Consider the following 14,503-nt stretch of genomic DNA (forward strand, 5'->3'; position numbering starts at 1 on the left):
AACTAAAGATGAAACAAGCAATGATGAACAACACAATAAATGAAATTAAAAATACCCTAGAAGGGATCAATAGTAGAATAACTGAGGCAGAAGAACGGATAAGTGATCTGGAAGATAAAATAGTGGAAATAACTACTGCAGGGCAGAAAAAGGAATGAAAAGAACTGAGGACAGTCTCAGAGACCTCTGGGACAACATTAAACATACCAACATTTGAATTATAAGGGTTCCAGAAGAAGAAGAGAAAAAGAAAGGGACTGAGAAAATATTTGAAGAGATTATACTTTAAAATTTCCCTAATATGGGAAAGGAAATAGTCAATCAAGTCCAGGAAGCACAGAGAGTCCCATAAAGGATAAATCCAAGGAGAAACATGACAAGACACATATTAATCAAACTGTCAAAAATTAAATACAAAGAAAACATATTAAAAGCATCAAGGGAAAAACAACGAATAACACACAAGGGAATCCCCATCAGGTTAACAGCTGATCTTTCAGCAGAAACTCTGCAAGCCAGAAGGGACTGGCAGGACATATTTAAAGTGATAAAGGAGAAAAACCTACAACCAAGATTACTCTACCCAGCAAGGATCTCATTCAGATTTGATGGAGATACTAAAACCTTTACAGAAAAGCAAAAGCTGAGAGAGTTCAGCACCACCAAACCAGCTTTACAACAAATGCTAAAGGTTCCTCTCTAGGCAAGAAACACAAGAGAAGGAAAAGACCTATAATAACAAACCCAAAACAATTAAGAAAATGGGAATAGGAACATGCATATCGATAATTACCTTAAATGCAAATGGATTAAATTCTCCCACCAAAAGACACAGACTGGCTGAATGGATACAAAAACAAGACCCATATATATGCTGTCTACAAGAGAGCCATTTTAGACCTAGAGGCACATACAGACTGAAAGTGAGGGGTTGGAAAAAGATATTCCATGCAAATGGAAACCAAAAGAAAACTGGAGTAGCAATTCTTATATCAGACAAAAGAGATTTTAAAATAAAGACTATTACAAGAGACAAAGAAGGACACTACATAATGATCAAGGGATCGATCCAAGAAGAAGATATAACAATTGTAAATATTTATGCACCCAACATAGGAGCACCACAATATATAAAGCAAATACTAAAAGCCATAAAAGGGGAAATTGAAGGTAACACATTCATAGTAGGGGATTTTAACACCCCACTTTCACCAATGGACAGATCATCCAAAATGAAAATAAATAAGGAAACACAAGCTTTAAATGATACATTAAACAAGATGGAGTTAATTGATCATTATAGGACATTCCATGCAAAAACAACAGAATACATATTTTTCTCAAGTGCTTATGGAACATGCTCCAGGATAGATCATGTCTTGGGTCACAAATCGAGGCTTGATAAATTTAAGAAAATTAAAATTGTATCAAGTATCTTTTCCGACCACAATGCTATGAGACTAGATATTAATTACAGGAAAAGATCTGTAAAAAATACAAACACATGGAGGCTAAACAATACATTACTTAATAATGAAGTGATCACTGAAGAAATCAAAGAGGAAATCAAAAAATACCTAGAAACAAATGACAATGGAGACATGATGATGCAAAACCAATGTGATGCAGCAAAAGCAGTTCTAAGAGGGAAGTTTATAGCAATACAATCCTACCTTAAGAAATAGGAAACATCTCGAACAAACAACCTAACCTTGCACCTAAAGCAATTAGAGAAAGAAGAACAAGAAAACCCCAAAGTTATCAGAAGGAAAAAAATCATAAAGATCAGATCAGAAATAAATGAAAAAGAAATGAAGGAAATGATAGCAAAGATCAATAAAACTAAAAGCTGGTTCTTTGAGAAGATAAACAACATTGATAAACCATTAGCCAGACTTATCAAGAAAAGAAGGGAGAAGGCTCAAATCAATAGAATTAGAAATGAAAAAGGAGAAGTAACAACTGACACTGCAAAAACACAAAAGATCATGAGAGATTACTGCAAGCAACTCTATGCCAATAAAATGGACAACCTGGAAGAAATGGACAAATTCTTAGAAGTGCACAACCTGCCAAGACAGAATCAGGAAGAAATAGAAAATATGAACAGAACAATCACAAGCACTGAAATTGAAACTGTGATTAAAAATCTTCCAACAAACAAAAGCCCAGGACCAGGTGGCTTCACAGGTGAATTCTATCAAGCATTTAGAGAAGAGCTAACACCTATCCTTCTCAAACTCTTCCAAAATATAGCAGAGGGAGGAACACTCCCAAACCCATTCGTGGAAGCCACCATCACCCTTATACCAAAACCAGACAAGGGTGTCACAAAGAAAGAAAACTACAGGCCAATATCACTGATGAACATAGATGCAAAAATCCTCAACAAAATACTAGCAAACAGAATCCAACAGCACATTAAAAGGATCATACACCATGATCAAGTGGGGTTTATTCCAGGAATGCAAGGATTCTTCAATATACGCAAATCAATCAATGTGATACAGCATATTAACAAATTGAAGGAGAAAAACGATATGGTCATCTCAATAGATGCAGAGAAAGCTTTCAACAAAATTTAACACCCATTTATGATAAAAACCCTGCAGAAAGTAGGCATAGAGGGAACTTTCCTCAACATAATAAAGGCCATACATGACAAACCCACAGCCAACATCGTCCTCAATGGTGAAAAACTGAAAGCATTTCCACTAAGATCAGGAACAAGACAAGGTTGCCCACTCTCACCACTGTTATTCAACATAGTTTTGGAAGTTTTAGCCACAGCAATCAGAGAAGTAAAGGAAATAAAAGGAATGCAAATTTGAAAAGAAGATGTAAAGCTGTCACTGTTTGCAGATGACATGATACTATACATAGAGAATCCTAAAGATGTTACCAGAAAACTACTAGAGCTAATCAATGAATTTGGTAAAGTAGCAGGATACAAAATTAATGCACAGAAATCTCTGGCATTCCTATACAATAATGATGAAAAATCTGAAAGTGAAATCAAGAAAACACTCCCATTTACCACTGTAACAAAAAGAATAAAATATCTAGGAAAAAACCTACCTAAGAAGACAAAAGACCTGTATGCAGAGAATTATAAGACACTGATGAAAGAAATTAAAGATGATACAAATAGATGGAGAGATATACCATGTTCTTGGATTGGAAGAGTCAACATTGTGAAAATGACTCTACTACCCAAAGCAATCTACTGATTCAATACAATCCCTATCAAACTACCACTGGCATTTTTCACAGAACTAGAGCAAAAAATTTCACAATTTGTATGGAAACACAAAAATCTCCGAATAGCCAAAGCAATCTTGAGCACGAAAAACAGAGCTGGGGGAATCTGGCTCCCTGATTTCAGACTATACTACAAAGCTACAGTAATCAAGACAGTATGGTACTGCCACAAAAACAGAAATATAGATCAAAGGAACAGGATAGAAAGCCTAGAGATAAACCCTCACACATATGGTCACCTTATCTTTGATACAGAAGGCAGGAATGTACAGTGGAGAAAGGACAACCTCTTCAATAAGTGGTGCTGGGAAAACTGGACAGGTACATGTAAAAGTATGAGATTAGATCACTCCCTAACACCATACACAAAAATAAGCTCAAAATGGATTAAAGACCTAAATGTAAAGCCAGATACTATCAAACTCTTAGAGTAAAACATAGGCAGAACACTCGATGACATAAATCACAGCAAGAATCTTTTTGACCCACCTCCTAGAGAAATGGAAATATGAACAAAAATAAACAAATGGGACCTAATTAAACTTCAAAGCTTTTGCACAGCAAAGGAAACCATAAACAAGACCAAAAGACAACCCGCAGAATGGACGAAAATATTTTCAAATGAGGCAACTGACAAAGGATTAATCTCCAAAATTTACAAGCAGCTTATGCAGCTCAATAACAAAAAAACAAACAACCCAATCCAAAAATGGGCAGAAGACCTAAATAGACATTTCTCCAAAGAAGATATACAGACTGCCAAGAAACACATGAAAGAATGCTCAACATCATTAATCATTAGAGAAATGCAAATCAAAACTACAATGAGATATCACCTCACACCAGTCAGAATGGCCATCATCAAAATATCTAGAAACAATACATGCTGGAGAGGGAGTGGAGAAAAGGGAACACTCTTGCACTGCTGGTGGGAATGTGAATTGGTAGAGCCACTATGGAGAACAGTATGCAGGTTCCTTAAAAAATTACAAATAGAACTACCATATGACCCAGCAATCCCACTACTGGGCATATTCCCTGAGAAAACCATAATTCAAAAAGAGTCATGTACCAAAATGTTCATTGCAGCTCTATTTACAATAGACAGGAGATGGAAACAACCTAAGTGTCCATCATCGGATGAATGGATAAAGAAGATGTGGCCCATATATACAATGGAACATTACTCTGCCATAAAAAGAAACAAAATTGAGCTATTTGTAAGGAGGTGGATGGACCTAGAGTCTGTCATACAGAGTGAAGTAAGTCAGAAAGAGAAAGACAAATTCCGTATGCTAGCACATATGTATGGAATTTAAGAAAAAGAAAAAGTCATGAAGAACCTATGGGTAAGACAGGAATAAAGACACAGACCTACTAGAGAATGGACTTGAGGATATGGGGAGGGGGAACTGTAAGCTGTGACAAAGTGAGAGAGTGGCATGTACATATATACACTACCAAACATAAAACAGATAGCTAGTGGGAAGCAGCCGCATAGCACAGGGAGAGCAGCTCAGTGCTTTGTGACCACCTAGAGTAGTGGGATGTGGAGGGTGGGAGGGAGGGAGACACAAGAGGGAAGAGATAGGGGAACATATGTATATGTATAACTGATTCACTTTGTTATAAAGCAGAAAGTCACACACCATTGTAAAGCAATTATACTCCAATAAAGATGTAAAAAAAAAAAATTCATCCATGCTCACACACTTATAGATCAGCAGAGCACTGGCTGACCTATAGTGGCCTTAAGAAGGCTTAGTTCCATTGGCCAAAGCGAGCCACATAACCAAGCTCAATATCAGTAGAATGAGGAAATGTATTGTGCCCAAGTGGAAGGAAAAATAAAGAGAATATTTGCTAAACAATAATCTAAACTTGAAAGACTGTGGCTAACTTAAGCCAAAAATCAATTTATTGCAAAGATACAGCATAGCTCAAAGGAGCAAAGGAAGACCTGAAGAATCAGCTTGTAAAGGAAAGAGAATGGATCCAGAGGTCTATGTGGGAGGAACCAAAAGATAGTCTCTGTAGGTACTCTTCCCCAGGTGGGTGAGCACCAACCATTTTTACTCTTTGTGTCACTCCAATCAAGTTTAAAATTCCAAGAAGAGCACATCTGTTGAGCCTTGGTTGGTTTGTGTACCTGCACCTTTGCTTGGCTATCAGGAAGTGGTGATTCAAGCAGTGACTCATTTTTATTTTGTCTTTCCTATCTGCCATCCAAGATGTGTGTCAGCTTCATTTTAAGGAGGGTGACCCTGGAGTTTTTAGGACTGACAGTCAGCTTTGTTAGGAGTTACGGAGGTAATTAGATCTCAGCTGTTTATAGCTAGTGAGAGAGAGAATACTTTTATCCTACCATTCTAGGCATGAGTCTGAAATTAACTCTGAATGGTTGTGAGACCATGGAATTAGAAAATGATGATTTATATGAGGTAAAGACTGTACTTATTGCTGGTGATAATAGTCATCTTTTCTCTACTCCTATACACTGCATAGGGGAAGAAAACAACCAAATGAATATCTGGGTATATTTACAAAGGGTGCAAGAAGAATAGATGCAAAGAAGCAAGAAACCAATGTCACTATACATAGCAAATAGCACCATAAGTTTGGAATTTCCTGAAATCTTTCCTGTCATTCCGAGATTTATGCAACTAATATACTACAAAAGATACTACAAAAATTACCAGATATACAATTCTAGTACAAATCTATATGTTGGCATAGGGGCATAAAGGATAACAGTGAATAAACCATGCATAAGTATATATGGCTGAGTTGCTCATAGCGTAACAACACTTCCCAATATTAAAAATTTCATATTAATTTAAAAATACAGATTTATATATATATATAGAGAGAGATGTATTATGTATGTATGTTTGGGTACTATTATATACAAACATACATATCTAACATGTAAAACATGGTAGTGATATTTTTATGCTGGCCACTAGATGGGCACTGATGCTAGAATTACATTTAATTTTGCTTTAAATAATTTTGACTTAAAATTTTTATTTTAAAATGTATCATATTTGTAGAAAAATAGTGTATCTTTCTTTTTAATTTAATACATAAGCTTGAATGTTTTAGAAAAGTAACTTCTTGAAAACAATTGTAATTTTCAACGTTTTTCATTTTCTTTTAGTTATGCTTTTGGATGAAATGTAACATTTTGTGCATTTTGAATAATAAGTGATGTGTGATTTTTAGTCCTTTAGAATGTACAAGTTGAGATTATGATAGGAATAGATAACAGAAAAGTGCAGATCAGGAAAGAAATGGAAAATCTTCAAAAGAGCTGTTTGCTTAAAATTTTTAAAATCTAGAAACAATGGTAGTGAGCGTACTTTTCTTTAATATGCTCTGTGTACAATTTACAAGTAGGTCATTAAATTTTCTTTATTTAATGAAGATTTACCAGTTAAAACATAAAAATAAACAACAGGTCAGATGAAATCCCAGCAACCTCATTTTCTTTAATAACTGAAAAGGTAAATATCAGCTCAAAACAATGAGAATGAAAAAGAGAATTATCCACATCAAATTCACAGCTCAGAAGAAACAAGTACACCCTTTAATGGTCTCCCTATTAAAGGATGAAGAAAACTACATTTATAAAATAGACAAATTGAAAGAAAAAGACAAAAATTACTGTGTTTTTCAAATTATGATCTTAGAAAATGGCTGTCACATCCTTCTGACAGCATGAGAGTGTTTTTAGTAAAACACAATCTGACTCAAATTAATGATTATATAATTTTACTGTATACACACGGATGAACATTTAGTATTTAATTTTAAATAAAAATTATTTTAAATGGAGAAAAATTGTAGACATTGGCATTTGTATTCTAAATCAATGGCAAAGAATTGCTACTATATTTATATGTTTCCCAACTAATCTTCAAGTCCAGCCTTGACTAATGAAGGTATCCAAAACTGGATACACAAGTTTCTTATTAGAGAAACACAAAATACCACTTTCCAATTGAAAAAATAAAAATAATTCAAAAATGCAATTACTAGTATTCAAAAGTCTGAGTAAATATAAATAAATAACATTCAACAATGGTAAGTAAATGCCAACATATTACTGCCAGTATAGAAAATAATATCACATGTTTAATATTAGCTGAGCATAGAATGCTTTTTATGGCACAAAAAGAACAATACTTACAGAAAGGAAAGGAAAAACCTCAGTTTATTAGAAATTATTTCCAAATTTGTTGCAAGCAAAACTGATCATGTAAAATAGAGTTAAAATTAAAAATAATGAGTTTTACTATCTGGGATGGAGAAATAAATATTAGATTACTAGTTTAATGAGTAATAAAATAAGAAATTATAAATAAATAAAAAGTAAATACTATTCAATTCAATTTGATTGTAGCAAGGACAAAAGTTATGTTAAACAACTAGTATTCATTATAATTATTTTTGAATTCACAGAAGAAAATAATAGAGTTGAATTCATTGGTTTTACACCTAATGTATCAAGTATGCCTTCTGACTTAAGAACTAAGAAACAATTTTCAGCATTGGTTTAAAAGATTTTCTATAGCTATGATAACAGTGTTAGCATAATTAATAATTTACAATGTATACAAATTAGAATCTGGGCCAAAAACCCAGGAACATGTACAGTATATAGTTAGATTTTGTTACTAGGAGACATGGCCATGACTTACTAATAGCAATGACATTCCTTCGAAAAATTCAGAGATTACATACAGTTTTTTTATCTGTCCAAAGATGGAACAAATAACTTGATAAAACAAATATAAAATATTGACCTCATAAATACACATGGAAACATGATGATAATGTTAACTAAATACTATTAAAGCAATTGGATTTGATTAGGCAGGATATGAGATGTTTTAGAAGACTAGAGATAAACTAACAGAAGACTCTTAAGGAGTGAAACGTGATCTTAGGTGAAGATTTAAATTAATAGTGAATATGTGCTATTAAGTTATATACTACGAACTGTTGCTTGTTAGTAAAAAGGTTAACAGAAGCGTACCAAAAAAAAAAAATCTAAATTTGGCTGTTACACTTTTTAAAAGGTAAAAAAAATACGTATTAACAACTGCTTATATAAAAAACCCTGAGGCTTCCCTGGTGGTGCAGTGGTTGAGAATCTGCCTGCTAATGCAGGGGACATGGGTTCGAGCCCTGGTCTGGGAGGATCCCACATGCCGCAGAGCAACTAGGCTCGTGAGCCACAACTACTGACCTGCGCGTCTGGAGCCTTTGATCCGCAAAAAAAAAGAGAGGCCACGCTAGTGAGAGGCCCATGCACCGCGATGAAGAGTGGCCCCCACTTGCCACAACTAGAGAAAGCCCTCACACAGAAACGAAGACCCAACACAGCAAAAATAAATTAATTAATTAATAAACTCCTACCCCCAACATCTTCTTTGGAAAAAAAAAAACTGTTTTTATGTGTTTTTAAGTCAATAGAAACTACACATGAAATATGCAGCAAAAATGACATTGAAACAAAATATAAGACTTTAGAATAAGGAAACAAAAATGTTTTAAGCCTATAAAGGAGAAAGAATATTGCAATAATCACCAATTTCTACAGAGACTGTTTCCTGGTCTTTTTTTTTTTTTTTTTGGCAGACTTATTGAGATAATTTCACATACCATAAAATTCACCCATTTAAAGTGATCAGTTCAATGGTTTTTAGTATATTCACAGAGTTATGCAACCATCACCATAATCTAATTTTGTCATACTGTTTAACCACAGATTTATTGATATAATTCACATACAGTAATATTCACCTTTTTAAAGTGAACAATTCCGTAGTTTTTACTATATTCAGAGTTGTGCAACCATGACCACCATCTAATTCCAGGACATTTCCATATTCTGCAAAGAAACCCCTTACCAATCGCTGGTCACTAGTCACCAGCCACTAGTCATTTCTCCCTTCTCCCCTGACCAAAAGCAACATTTTTCCACTCCTGAAACACACTAATCTACTTTCTGCCTCTGTGTATATATCTTTTCTGGATATCTCATATAAATAGAAATATGGCCTTTTATGTCTGTCTTCCTTCACTAGACATAATGTTTTCAAGTTACATCCACCTTGTAGCATATATCAGAACTTCATTCCTTTTTATGACCCAATAATATTCACATGTATGGATGTACCACATTTTATTTAACCATTTAACAGTTGATGGACATTTGGGTTGCTTCCACATTTCAGCTATTATAAGTAATGCTATTATGAACATTTGTGTACATGTTTTTGTGTGGGCATATGTTTTCAGTTGTCTTGGATATACACCTAGGAGTGGATTACTGAGTCATGATAACTCTATTTTAACTTTCTGGGGAACTGCCAAACTAGTTTTTAAATTAGTGGCACCATTTTACATCTCCACAAACAATACATGAGGGTTCTAATTTCTCCATATCCTTGTTAACACTTGCTATTATCTGTCTTTTTGATTATAGCCATCTTAGCGTGTGCCGAGTGATATGACATAGTGGTTTAGATTTGCATTTCCTTAATGACTAATGATGTTGAGCATCTTTTCATGTGCTTATTGGCAATTAGTAGAGCTTCTTAGGAGAAAAGTTTATTTAAGTGCTATGCCACTTCATAATTAGACTTTTTAAAATCTTTGTATCGTTGATTTGTATTTCTTGTCACTTTAAAATATAGTCATATTTTTATTGAATAAATTTGACATATAAGCTGTATAAATTTAAGGTGTACATTGTGTTACACTGATACATTTACATATTGTAATATGATTGCATTTGTAGCAATATTTATCCCACTATGTAATTACAGTATTGTTGTCTATATTCATTATACTGTGCATTAGATCTTTATGATGTATTTACATCATACATTGAAAGTTTGTACCCTTAAACTACAGCAATTAAATTATAGTCCTGATAGAATAGAAATTTGATAAAATTGAAAAAATACTGCTCTTTTTGGTTTGCCTATAACATGCAACTTTTAAAAATTTGAAAGAACAAAATATGTAATACAGATGGATCTAAATATCACTTTAAAAAGATGGTGAAAAGATAATAGATATGATACCAATTCAATACATAAAATCAAAATATTCTAAATATTTTCTATGATTTGATAATTTACCTATGGACCCCTTTATGTTAAAAGATCCATAGTTTGTTTCTGAATTTAAATATTGCTTTACAAAATTTGTTGACAATTTCAGTTACTACTGCCTCAGCAGAGAAAAATTTTTCAAAAATTACCACCAATCTAAAAAGCCCATCTGGAAAAGAAGTGTGGGCAACTATCACCAAATACTGCCAACTGAACCAAATAGATTAAAAGCCCTAGAACATTATTAAGAAAATTGTACAGAGAAAATATAAACCCAAATTATAAATATCTGAGATTGTAAGAGACTTACAATGACCCTTGGTTCCCTTTATTTAGTAGGCATGCAGCAGAGGGAGAAAGCCACTCAGAACATAAGGAAAACATATCCCTAATGAATGCCCACCACAGGTGGGAAAAATAGGGCACAGCCAAAGATCACGGAGAAAAGTAATGGACTTGAGACTTCTCTGGTGGGAAGCAAAATCAGGGTCTAATCCAGGAATATTTCCATCCCATTCTCGCTTTCTAAAGTAGAAGGTCCTCACCACCTCTGCCTGGTAAGATTTCAGAATAGTTGCATATCAGATTAGTGTCTGCCATGGATTTTCTATTCTTCTTCTTTCCAAAGGGAAGTGTTTAATACAGTTACTCTGTCCGTGTTCTACTATTGTGTATTTGGAGAGCATGGAAAAGTAACTTATCTTTTTATTCGTGAGGGTCCAAAGCAAGAGAAATCACACTCAGATTTGATGCGGAATCTCCTGTATTATTCCCAAGAAGCCTAGGCTTTGAATTTGATATCATGGCAAAATGGGACTTTGGGGTTGACTTCTTTGGGAAGGACTGAGTATATTTTGCCTGTGAGAAGTAGAGTGAGTTGACTATTTTGGAGACCCAAAGGGCAGAAAGTGATAGTCTGTAATGCTGTTCACCATTTATGTCCAGCTTGCAGTCTCCCGGGCATGTAGAGGATTATACATCCTGTCCCATTTGTTGTTGAGTAGAGCATGTGACCAAATCAGGTCAGTGGGTTACCCTGGAAGTGGAATGTGATGACCAGCAATGTTTGAGATAGTAGCTGCTCCATCAGCCTGAGTCCAGAGAGGGTAAACCATGAAACAAAGCTCACAGCCAATACCCAACAGTCAGGTGCATGAGTGAGAAATAACTTGTGTTGTTATGAGTCATACAGAGATGGAAGTTGTTTACTACATTATAATGTAGACTTTCCCGATGGCTATAGTGACATTAAACACACGGGCTTCTTTAATGAAAATGAAGCCTTCTCCAAATTAACTAGTTAAACATTTAATGGTTAGACTGGTGAGGAAACCTTATGAATCATGCATATTGTCTCAAATTTGTTTTTGAAATTTGTTGGTCCTGCGATGAAGTTCAGACCCAGAAAAGTACGATGCTTTTCCCTGAAAAGCAGGTGAAGTTCTGAATTTGGTATCTTTTATTCCACTTCCAGTATTAACAGTCACTGCTCATTGTACAATGACTTTAGAATAACAGAAGTTAATGTGGCTCTTTACTCCCAGTTTCTCCCCGGGGTACTTGGCAGTTTCTCTCAATCTTCTGGTTGCTTTCTCAAAACAGCTGGAGCTTAATTCTGAAAATACAGAAAGACAACATTGTCCTACAGCTTTTAATTGCCAGCTAAGCAGGTTTCAATTTATGAATCCATCTCATATGTGATTAAAGTGCCGTTTTGTGGGTATTTTTTTAAAAGTTTTTAAACACTGTGAATACTTTTCCACATTACTTACCTGAGTAGGGAGGGTTAATCCCACACTCCCCAGTCTCATATAAGGCACATCACCCTCTTGCATAGTGCTTCTTAAACTCTGCTCATTAGATCATGTGGGAGCCTTAAAAAATTCTGATACCCAAGCACACCCTGAATCCATCAAGTGTAAATACTTTGGAGAGTGTGAGAATTAATTTCATGTGTCAATTTAACTGGGACGTGAGCTGCCCAGATATTTGATCAAGCGTTATTCTGGGTGTTTCTGTGAGGGTGTTTTAAAGTGAGGTTAGCATGTAAATTGATAGACTGAGTAAAGCATACTGTCCTCCCTAATGTGAATGGGCCTTACCCAATCAGCTGAAGGCCTGAATAGAATAAAAAGGTTTACCCTCCCCTGCACAAGTGGGAATTCCTCCTGCCTGACTGCTTTGAGTTGGAACATTGTTTCTTTGTTTGTTTTTTCCTGCCTTCAGACTTGAACTGAAACATTTGTTCTTCCTTGATCTTGAATCTTCTGGCCTTGAATATTTTGGCCTTCAGATTGGAATTTATACCATCAGATCTCCTGGGTGTTCAGCTTGCTGACTGCAGATCTTGGGATATGCCATAATTATATAAGCCAATTCCTTATAGTAAATACCTTATAAAATATATGTATACATATATTTTATAAGGTATTTTTATGTATGTATAAGGTATTTGTATAATGTATAAGGTATTTGTATAATGTATATGTATGTATACATATATATACATTATACATACATATATATACATACGTATACATACGTATACATATATACATATGTATGTATATGTATGTATACATACATACATATACATATACACATATATAATTTTACTCATGTATGTATAAAGATTTTTAAATATATCTTTACATATACATATGTACATCATATGTACATTTATTTTGTGTGCATGTATATATATATATAGTCATGTGACTTTATGTGGCCAATGAAATGTGAGAAGTTATGTATGTCATGTGTATATCATGCAAAAGCAAAAGCAAAAGCCAAAGAGTGAATCTTCCTATTGTCTTTCCTCTCCTAAGATGATCACAAATGTTTTAAGGACAGGATGCTCAGTGAGTCTGGTTCTTGGAATGAAGATGATGTGGAAAAACAGTGAAGATGACATGAAATGGAGCACAACAGACCTAGTATAGACATGAAGCATGAATGAGATATAAACATTATTATCATGGGTTTTCTGTAAGAGTTTTTCAGCCTTCTGTTAACACATACATACACTACCCAGTCTATAAACTCTGGGGCCATTCTGCCTCTGGGTTTATTGTGATGTGAGATAATATATTTTCTTACATACTAAAGCATTTGGATCATGTTTTTATTGTGTTCGCATCTGTAATCATTCAAATTGTGCACCAAGAAAGCTCCTTTTATTTCTTCAAACTCTAGTTATTGTCCTGTCTTCCTTGGGTTTTTCCTGGTATCATAGGACAGCATTATCCTTCTAGCTTTTGTTACACTGCAATATATATATATATATATATATATATATATATATATATATATTTCTCATCACATGCATCAGAGTGATTGTTAATCTTATTTTTACATCATCTACATGCTAGCCAACAAACTCCCCCAACAGAAAGGTTTATGTCTTTTCTATCTTTATTTATCTGGCATCTAGATCAGTATCAAGCAGTTAAAAAGGCCCAATACACACTTTTTTCTGAGCTAAGTCAAATAATCTTATAATGTGGAAATGGTAATTCTCTCACTTATTTATAATAGAATTGTCTTCAATATTTCATCTACATACATTGAGAATCACATAACACAGTGTTGTGATTTTACTTCTACAATCAAACAGGCTTTAGAAAGCACAATGGAAGGAAAATTTATTGTCTTTATCCATATTTTTCTCCCTCCTTTGTTTTTTCTTCCTTCCCAATGTTACAAGTTTCCTCTTTCATCACTTCCTTTTGTCTTAGAGAACTTCCTTTAGCTATTCGGTTAGGGTAGGTCAACTGGCAAGACAAACTCTCTTAGTATTCTTTCATCTGGGATATCTTGATGTCCTCCTATGCCATCTGATTGACATCAACTGATTGGCTTTCTCATTCAAATTGTGGATTTCCTGGGTTTTGGTATGATGAGTGAGTTTCCTATTGTATCCTGGACATTTTGTTTGTTAGGAGACTCTTGATGCTATTTAAATCTTCAATTTTAGCTTGTAATCACCCTGTTCAGATTTAGCATATAGTTTCTGGCCTACTTCTGTGGGTTTTAGCTCTAATGACAGTTTAGTTTTCATAAGATTTGCAATGCAATTCTGGCCTGTTTTGTTATCCTGGTGCTGCTGGGTC

This window comes from Mesoplodon mirus, assembly GCF_964341445.2.
Source record: "Mesoplodon mirus genome assembly, chromosome: 2".
Taxonomy (NCBI): Eukaryota; Metazoa; Chordata; class Mammalia; order Artiodactyla; family Ziphiidae; genus Mesoplodon; species Mesoplodon mirus.